This window comes from Sciurus vulgaris (genome assembly GCF_902686455.1).
Source record: "Sciurus vulgaris genome assembly, contig: HiC_scaffold_633_arrow_ctg1, whole genome shotgun sequence".
In the NCBI taxonomy this organism is placed as follows: Eukaryota; Metazoa; Chordata; class Mammalia; order Rodentia; family Sciuridae; genus Sciurus; species Sciurus vulgaris.
This window is the reverse complement of record NW_027632389.1, coordinates 41,021-51,057: the sequence shown is the minus strand read 5'-3', so window position 1 is coordinate 51,057 and position 10,037 is coordinate 41,021. Positions and strand designations below refer to the sequence as shown.

The 10,037-nt window shown below is 44.1% G+C and overlaps 1 long non-coding RNA gene across 1 annotated transcript; it reads left to right on the top strand.

Annotated features, from left to right (window-relative positions):
* Positions 1 to 1,810: 1,810 nt before the first annotated feature.
* LOC306652885 lies at positions 1,811 to 6,331 on the top strand. Its single transcript, XR_013761568.1, has 2 exons — positions 1,811 to 2,228; positions 6,159 to 6,331. It is a non-coding gene; the product is annotated as an uncharacterized lncRNA (long non-coding RNA).
* Positions 6,332 to 10,037: the final 3,706 nt, after the last annotated feature.

Genomic DNA, 10,037 nt, shown 5'->3' with positions numbered 1-10,037 from the left:
TACTGGTAGTTGGCTATACATAAAGTTGTCCAATTGTTCCTCCACTTCTGAGCTCTCATTATGTGATCAAGTGATCTGCTTATGCCCTGATACTCTCCTAGATCATACTATAGGAAACATCACAGGTCTTAGGCTGGTTAAATTATCTTCCGTAGCTAAGAATAGTTCTACAGATGCTTTCCCTGGTTTGCCTGTCTGCCCATGGATTCCTGCCAATATCACTACAAATGTAAACAAAATTAGGCCATTGGCAAACATCCATCCCCACCAGTGTGTGCAAAGTCACACTCCCTTTAGAGTTACCCAGCAGCTTTCATCCTTTGCCAGACCTTTAGTAATAAATGCCTCAAAGCCCATCCCAAGCTCACAGAAAATGTATTATAATTCTTCTGGAAGTGCCTCACTGTTGGGTACTCAATTACTATGTAATCAGCAGAGATGTTTAGATATAGGAGCTATGCTTTTCCTCAATGGGACTCATTTTAATGGAACATCTTCACAAATGTTCAATGTGCCTCTCTGTGTTCAACATCCATTTTATTTCATTGTTTCTAATCAACCCACAAATATGTCTGTACATTGTGATAATTCTATACAGTGCTTTCTGACCAATTGTTGGTCTCCTAAGTTTTCAACTGCATTGTTAGCTAGAGAACCTCCTTACATTTGGGCTATATCAAATGATACTCATACTATTCAACCAATAGTTTTTACTAAAAAATGTACAGTTAATACATGCTAAAAGAGATTTTGGCCTTACTGCATTGCTTGCAGTTATCATCGTCACTGCTCTAGCTGCTTCAACTGCTGCCACAATAGCCTTAGTACAGACTGGTGCTAATGCCACAGTGCTAAATGCGCAGGCTACTAGGGTCAGTGAAGCCTTCGCTCTTCAACATGAAACTAATACATTAATACAAGGAGGTATCCTAAATTTACAACAACAAATGGATCTCACAAATGAAAGAATAGATATTATGCAAATAACAATGCATCTACAATGTAATCCCACATTACCCTATGTTTGTGAAACTATGGTAACACTTGACAATGTAACTAAATGGAGACAAGAATTAAGTATGTATTTAAGGGGGCCTTGGAACTCCTGATTTCAAAACTTAACACTCAAATTAGGTCATACAATCATGTCAATCAATGAAACCCGAGCTCAACTTGTACTGAATGCTTCTTTCTTCACACGATTATGGAACAAAATCACCTCCATATTTGATCCTGTAAATATTACATTAATTGGCCTTTCCCTTGCTGGCATTGTAATATCATTTCTATGTATTCACTGCCTTTGTAAAAGAACCTCAAAAATTGAGACTAGACAGGTCATGTTAACTCAGGTTATGATGGCAAAAAAGAAAAAGGGGGAAAATGAGGAGAATCCTGGGGTGTACCAGGCATGGATCCAAGGTATGGACTGGGCTTGAGCACAGAACACTGGGCTCTCATCATGTCACATGAGAATACTCTGTGATGACCCAATGCCTCTTGGGCCTCCCTGTTCCCCAGTAGAAGTCTGCTCTTCCCTGTAGTATGGTAGTGTAAACATGTAACCTGAGCAGTGGCCTGGCTATCTCATTAAAATGATTGGTTCTCACTTCATATATAAACTATTACACTTCCTGAATAAATTGAGTCTGTGTCACAGAACCTGGCTCCCGGTGTCTGGGCAAAGGGGCACCGTCACACTCACTCCCTTCCTGAGAGGCCAATCCACATCTGACAACAGGTCTCCTCTGAGTACTCTTGGTGCCTGGCCCACTGGAGCACAACCCTTGCCTTTGTAGCCACAGGGGAGGGTCCAGGCAGTTAGGTGGGTGCTGGGTGCCACACCCTTCAGGACCACTCATTGTGGGACACACACTGAGCTTGTCTGATGTTTTCTCCTAGGAAGTTGCTGCAGCCTGAGTCACCCTCTGCTGTGTCCTCCAGACCACTAGAGTGGTGAGATGTACCAGGAGAAACTGACCACTATCCCACCACCCTTGTTCACAACTGCCCTGGACCTGGTCTCTGCCCTCTGGCTACCAGCAGTGATGGGCTTGATCCCTCCCTGGCTGTTCTCAAGGAACAACTGTTGTACCTTCCACTGGCATCCTCTGAGGAGGTTTGCTTCTACAACAGGCAGCTCATCCACCAACGTGGACTGGACTCTGTGATGAGTTCTGCTGAAGTCACCATGGCTGCTGCTGCCCTCCGTGATCCTGGCTCTGCAGGTAGATCCCCTTAGCACAGACCTTGATGATCTTCATAGGAAACTTTAGCACCTTGGTTTTAGTTTGAGGAGCAGAGTGTAGGCAAATGGTCTTCTGATCAGTCCCTCCTGTGCTCCTCACTGCAGTCATCTGCCTCACCTGCCAGGACCATGCCACAGAGGAGGCCATACTCCTTCCACTTACCCACAAAACCCAGGGCAGAAATGTTTTTCTAGTTTCAATTTATGGTTATCATTTACATGTGCATTTTTTCTATCAAATCCAATAGGGTCTGTGACCTCCCTTGTAGAATACTCTGATTCAACTGCATTTCTTAGTGTCCTATGTATAAAATTTTCCCTTTACCTTTTTGTTTTTATGAAGTTTCTGTATACATTTTTAACTTATTTTTATTTTATTTATTTATTTATTTTGATACCAGATATTGAAACCAGAGGCAGCCCTTTTACCACTGAGCCACATTCCAGCCCTTTTATATTTTATATAGAGACAGGGTCTTGCTGAGTTGCTTAAGGTAAACAAATTGTTGAGACAGACTTCGAACTCATGATTCTCCTGCATCTGCATTCCCAGCCACTGGGATTATGGGTGCACACCATCACACCTGCTTTCTATATGCCTTTTTTTTTTTTTTTTTTTTTTGCACATCTGCTTTTATCACACCCATAACATCTCCCAGGGTTTCAAGAACACCATCTGAGAATTCTCTGCATGGGGCCTCCCCTTCCTGTTGCCACTGCAAGGGGTAGCTTCCAGGGCTGGGTGGGGTGGCATTGCCATGGTTGGAGCTCCCATCCCTGCTTTGCCAAAAGCAGGTGGCTCCAGTGCTTGCCAAATGGCAATCTTGTTCTTCCTACCTTGACTCCCTTTTCTTAGAGAAAATTCTCAATTAGCTTTCCCAATAAAGCACCAAGAAGGTAAATTTTCTGAATTGTTGAATGCCTTTAAAAGGTCTGAAGTCCACCCTCCCACCAGACTAACCATTTTGCAGTGGCAGAATTCTAAGCTGGAAAACTTTTCCCTTCAGAAATGTAAAAAAAAGTCACCTTTTTAAGAAAGTTGGTGTGGTTAAGCAAGGTGTTCAGTTCTTGACAGACAACTTGCATTTCCCTGCTCAGAGCTTTTGGGTTCCTACACATCTTGTTGTTCTGAACCTTCACACTGGTGGTCCTGACTCAGACTTTTGAATTGTCTTCTTGTTACCCCTTTCAGCTTAAAGAACTAAGTCTCCTGTAATACCTGGGTGTCTTTTTATACTGTTCCCATACAGCTGCCCCAAGGCTATGGGCCTGCCCCTGTGTCCATATTACAGGCTGTGGATGTTCTCTGTTTCTGTCTCTCAGAGTGCTCTCCAAGTTCTGATGAATGAGCAGGTAGAAAAAGCAGGAGCAGAACTATATACCAGGTGGTCAGGCAGGTCTTGGGCAGCTAAAGTCAAGGGAATCTTGTTACAGTTGTGGCAGGAGAGAGGTCAGCACAATCTCCACCCAAGGCCTGGGTTCTATATCTGAGACCACAAGATCAAAGCTGGTTGTCCTGCCTTATATGCTCAGGGCAGAGAGAAACCTGCCTTCTCCTGCCCTTTCCTCTTTCATCTATGTACACTCAGAGTTGATCATGTCATGTCATCTCATCTTTAAGAGTGAAGCAAATTCTGAGATATTCTCAGACACATCTTATAGGGAGTGAAAGACAGGTTGATTTTTTTTTTTTTTTTTTTTTCCTCAGAGAAACCAAGTATGAGTGAAAAAATGAAAACCTTAGTGGCTGGTGGCCAGGTTTCTGTGTACCTGCCAGAGGAGGATGGCAGTATGCACTGCATATCTTCATGGTGGTGGAACAGATTGCACAGCAGGTCCTGGCTCAGTGGAACTTGGTGGAGAGAGACTGGGATGGCAGAACACAGTTTGGAGTCTGTGAATCCCATGATCATTTGGTATCTGGAGGCCTGAGGAGGCTGCTGGAATCAATGTTGGGACAAATCCTTCCAGAGAGGTAGGTGGAGACCAAGCAAGCTGAGCTTGAATCTAGGGACCCAGGATGGTGGGCTGGATGCTGTGTCTGCCTCCCCACTTGAATCTGTGTAGTACTACACATGGACCACACTCCTGCTCCCACACTCCTGCTCCCATTAGTGGGTTGTGGACTTTTTTTACTTGCAGGATTTACCAACTTACCTCAGCAGCAGTCCCATAATTTGTACCTGGAGGAGGATCTATGCACCAATGTTGTGTCAGCAGAGGTAGGCAGCCTCCTGGTGGCACAGTCCCCACCATAGGCTCCTGAACATTTCCTCCTGGAGAGGTAAGCCCCCAAAGCCACTTGATTGCATGGTAATGTGAGCAGGACATGAGGTAGGGCAATGCCTGGTTCACAGACCCACTACCTCAGATTTTACCAGTCAAGGCCTGTTCTATGCATTTCTAAAACAGCAATATTCCCTCCAGACTGCATCTCTGAAAACAGCAATGCTTTTCATTTTTCTTACTGGGGTTTCAGTATATGTCTAGAGGCACTTTTCCACTGAGCTATATGCCCAACCCTCTACTTTTTAATTTTGAGACAAGGTCACTGAGACTGGCCTTAAAACTGCCATCCTCCTGCCTCAGCATCTCATGTTGCTGGGATTATACGTGTTCACTACTGTACCTGGTCTAAAATCTGCAGTTTTCCCCTCAAAGAAAAGAATGTACCAAACAACAGAGCAAATGTGGTCATTCTGTCCTTAATCAGGTACACAGGGTTCACCCCTTTCCTGCAGTCAGCCTGGGGCTCAGCAACCTCTTCCTGTGTTTTATTTGCCAGACAATGTCAGTTGTGTTTTGAGCAGCTTTATATCCAAGCTGTGAGATATTTGTTCTTGTTATTTTATTTTTTGTTTGTTTTTGTTTTTTGTGGGTTTTTTTTTTCCTACAAGGGATTAAATTCAGGGGCACTAAATCTCTGAGCCACATCCCCAGCCTTATTATGTATTTTATTTAGAAAGACAGAGTCTTACTGAGTTGCTTAAAACCTCACTTTTGCTGAGGGTGGCTTTGAATTCTCAATTCTTCTGCCTCAACTTCCTGAACCACTGGGACTACAGGCATGTGCCAACCTGCCCAGTCAAGTTCACAGCACATCACATTATGGCCACTGCTTCAGTTTTCTAACAGGTGTGGGGATCGAGATGTGCAAGTTCATTTTTGGTCCTTCTGCAATCTCTGCCATCTATTCTAAGTTCATAAAGAGTTTGCTGGATATTTGAGTGTGATTGCACCTATCCATAAATCAAATTTGAATAAATATCTTCCTATGTAGAGACCTGAACAAGGAATATCTCTGCAATTTTTTTATATTTTTCTTTGTTTCTTTCAATTGTGTTTCTTAGTTTTCTGAAAGTATAATTGTAATTTATAAGTTATTTAAAATTTTCAATATTTGGGGTGTTATTATAAATGTTATTGTTTACAATTCTTTCTTAGTCTAGTTTCAAATTTCAATTTTTCCTAAAAACTATTGCTGATATATAAGAAATCAATAAATTTCAGCCTGCCAACCATATATTTTGCTTTTTGCTTTCACAATACTTTCTCATCAAACATGGGATGGTGAGATTTATTGCCTTTTTTAAAAATTCTTAAAATTTATTCTAATTATTTACACATGGCAGTAGGATGCATTTATGCATTTTGATAAATCATACATAAATGGAATATAATTTCTCATTTTTCTTATTGTACATATTGTGGGATCACATTGGTCATGCAGTCATAAATGTACATAAGTAATAATGTCTGTTTCACATTACTATTCTTTCTATCCCCAAGTTAACAAAATTATGGCCTAGAAAAATCAAAACCATGAATTTCAGAGTTTCATCAGAACTGCCAGAAGAGATGCAGGGGCACCACTGAACAGTGAGCATTAAGTGTTCTGTTTTGCCCACAGTGACCAGCAGGTGGTTCTCAGGGCTGCTTTTCCTGATCCCCTTGAATCATCTGCCTGTTAGAAATGGGTGTCCTGTACCCAAAGGGGAAAGAAACTAAGAATGAGGGCACCTTGGGGCCATGACTCTGGTGACAAGAGCCTCCTTCTCCTTGAGGACCATACAGGGAGATAGATGCCTCTACTGGGAACACCTGGAGACCATGTCTCATTGGCACCTTCATGTGAGATGTCACTGTGGCTACAGCATAACCAAAGTGCATTTGAGGTAAAGGTGAGGAAGAATGAGGGAAAGCCTGTCATCCATTATTCTATGTGCTGAGGAGGAAGCTCTGTCATGTTCTTTACTTTCATAGGTAATGTTCTAGGTGGGCTTACTTTTCCAAAAGCATCCTTTGTTAAGGCTTTGGCTGCTCAACCTCATAACATGATGTCATAGCATAATATTTTTATAAATGGAGTGTGTATCTGGGGAGAATTCCCAGGACACTGAAAAGAGAAACACTGAAACACATCAGAATGTTGCAGGAATGGCATGGGAGTCCCCTGGAGCCTCATGGGTAATTGAGGGAAGGCTAGTGCCACCTCACTGCTTAATTTTATTCCATTTTTTGTGGTTCTCTTTTTTCAGTTTTAAAATACTTTAAACAATGAGAATTTGATGTATCAATGCAATAAGATTGTGGAAAGAGTTCTTAAATATGTGACCTTGATTTTTACAAAAGATACTGGGGCTTTCTTGATGAGTCTGCAAACAGATGGGTGGGCTATTTGACATTTCCCAGAAGCCAGTGTGGTGACAGCTGTGGCAATAGATGCCAGACTACACTGCTCAGAACCCCTGAGGGTACCTGGGCATACATACTGCTACAGCTCCCACAGTCCTTTATGGAGAGATCTAGGAAGACAGGGTTCTGAGCTACAATACTCAGAATCATTTGGGATGCCAGGGCAAGCACATGGTCCAAAGCTTCTGGGGGCCATATTTGTCATTGCTGGGCAGCGGAATGCTGGACAACATTGCCCAGAGTTCTCAGGGATGACTGGTTGGGAATGTAGTAAGCAGCTCCTAGGAGGCTCTCTGGTCAGGGCTGCATAATTTACATTGCACTGCACTCCCCAGAGTCCTTCATGTTCTACAGTTTCCAGGGCCCTGTTCAATGAGGGCAGCATGGGTCAAATGGCAGAGTGCACTACCAATAGCCCTTGGGGACCTGCAGCTCACAGAGAGTTCTGCAGTGAGGGATGGACAGCAGAATGACAAACTGTGCTACATGTTACCCTTGGGTACCTGCTGTTCCCAGGAGACTTTGGCATGAAAACTGCAAGAATGGAATATCAAACATTAGTGTGCAAATTTCCTAGGGATGCCTGTACTCTGCAACTTCTAGAGGATTCTGTGATGAGGGCTGCAATGTTAGAGCACACTACCTGGAATCTTCAGGGTACCAGGAAAAGCAGAGTTTGCAGTTACTGTGGCCCTTCTCCAAGCAGGTCTGTGCACATAAATCACTAGATATAAATATCTAGAACTCTCAGGAGCTGAAACTCCCAGTATTCTCCGTGGTGATCAGGTAAACAATTAGCCTTGTGTACCCACAATCCTCAGGTGCTCAAGCTTCCAAGATTGTCTGTAATAATTGAGCAAGAACACTTTCCTTCATTACCCACAGTCCTCTGGGACTGCCAGAACCCTCTGTGTTGAGTGAGTAAACCACTGGACCGCATTACCCATAATTATAATAGTACTTGAGCTACCAGTTTCCTTTGTGTGGAATGAGCAAAACACAAGGCAACGTTGCCCACAATACATAGTACAAGCAGCTCCCAAGCTCCTCTGCATTGAGAACTATAGGGTTATATAATCTAAAATCCTTGAGTATGTTGCTGAGGTGAGTTTCAGCCTGCAACATCAAGAGGACTCCACAGTGAGGGTTGGACATAGTTAAGTTCAAACTGCACTACCCATAAGTCCTGAGACTAACCTAGATGTGAAGCCTAGAGTTTCCAGAGGCCTCCACAGTGGGGACTTCATTGGTACAGGACTGTATTCCATTAGAATTCTCAGGATACCAAGTCAAACATGTGGCCTGCTGTTCTCATGGCTCTCTCAGCAGGAGTACACAGGCAAAACACTGGAGTACATTGCCCAGAATCCTCAGGGACCAGAATCTCCCAGGATCCTCCATTGGTGAGGACTGTGGGGTAGAGAATTAAACTATACTACCCAAGATGCTTGGAGAGGCCCAGGTGCCTGTGTAGCCTACCACTCCCTGGGGACTCCACAATAAGGGCTCTGCAGGCAGAAGGCCAGACTACAATATTCAGAATACCTCAGGGCCTGTAGCTCCTAGACAACTTTCTATTGAGGGCTACATGTATCAGCTTTGCATTGCACTAGACTCTTCAGGGTTATAGAGGCAGGCTTGAAGTATTGATGGTGAGTTTTACTTAGGATGAACTGTATTCATCTGAATAATCAAAGACCTGCTGTTCTCAAGACCTCTGATGTTAGTACTACCTGGCAGCCCTGCTGTTCCCATGTTGCAGGGTGGGGACAGGGTCAGAGCCATCACAACATTTGCTGAGCAATTATGTCCAATCTCAGTGTCCAGGTTAGAAATGGGGATCTTCCTTGGCCCACCCTGCTGCTGGAGGCCCTGGTGCCAGATACATATCTCACCCCTTTACATGTTCTCCCCTCTCCAGGAAAGCAGGTATTCACTTTCTCACATCAAGGTGACAAGTGGAGGCAGGAAGCAATTGATTACTTGACATCAAGCACCCTTGACACCTTGGACTCAGGCTGGGGGAGAAGTACTTTAGTTCAGGGACCCAGGACTTCCACTCCACAGTCATCCACCCACAGGCAGGCACCCTGGTGCTTAGAAGTTCTAACCCACCAAGCCCTTCAACTGTCAGAGAGAGACCAGTGCCTGCCAGCACACCTGTAGACTGAAAGCACCCAGTAAATCACTCCTATGCAGGAACTCACACAAGATATTTTATTAAGCAGATGAGCAGTGTCTGCCCTGAAGAGTGAGAGAGAGAAAGAGAGAGAGGGAATGGTGGGGGAGTGATTCTCAAGTAGTTGAATTCCATGGACTAATTACAATCTAACCAATGACTAATGAGAAAGTTTGTGGGCTTACAATCTAGGTTGTAAAATGGTGTGTGTGTCAGGGGGGAGAACACTTGTGGCAGCAAAATGGCAAGAAAGAGATTGACTGAAGACTTGTTAACCCATTGTCCCTTCATTGACCACACCTGAGCCTCTGCAGTTGCACACCCTGCTTCAGGAGAACAACTTTGCCCTGCTGAGGTCACAGGAGTGTCCATCCAGAGGTACATGTGTTGAAGTTGGTCCCTTGTTGGTGGTGCTACTGGGAGAGTTGGAACTTTCAGGAGGCAGGGCCTACTGGGAGGAGGTGAAGGTTTCAGGACCTGGCCTTACCTGTCTGTTTGCATCCCAGTTGTCATGAGGGGCTCAGGATTTCTCTGCCACACACTCCTGCCATGTGTGCTGAGCTGCCACAGACCAGAGCAGCAGAATCAGATAACCATTGAGTGAAACCTCTGAAAACTATCCTCCTAGTGAGCTGTTCACCTCAGGTATATTGTCACAGCAATGGAAAGCTGACTTTCAAACCTTTAACCTGCAATTAGACTGAGCCAAACTACTCCATTAAAGGCCACCAGTACCAGGAGAATTCAGTGGCAGAACAGAGAAAACTTGGAGGCTTCCTGCTATATGTTTTGATGCAGGAGTCTCAAAAGACTGTGTGTGCTCCCTCGGGTGCTGGGCACAGGACAGGGAGCAAGACTCCCAGGAGGTCTTTTAGCAGGTGGCTGTGAGGTCATCATTTCCTGGTTTAATGCTTT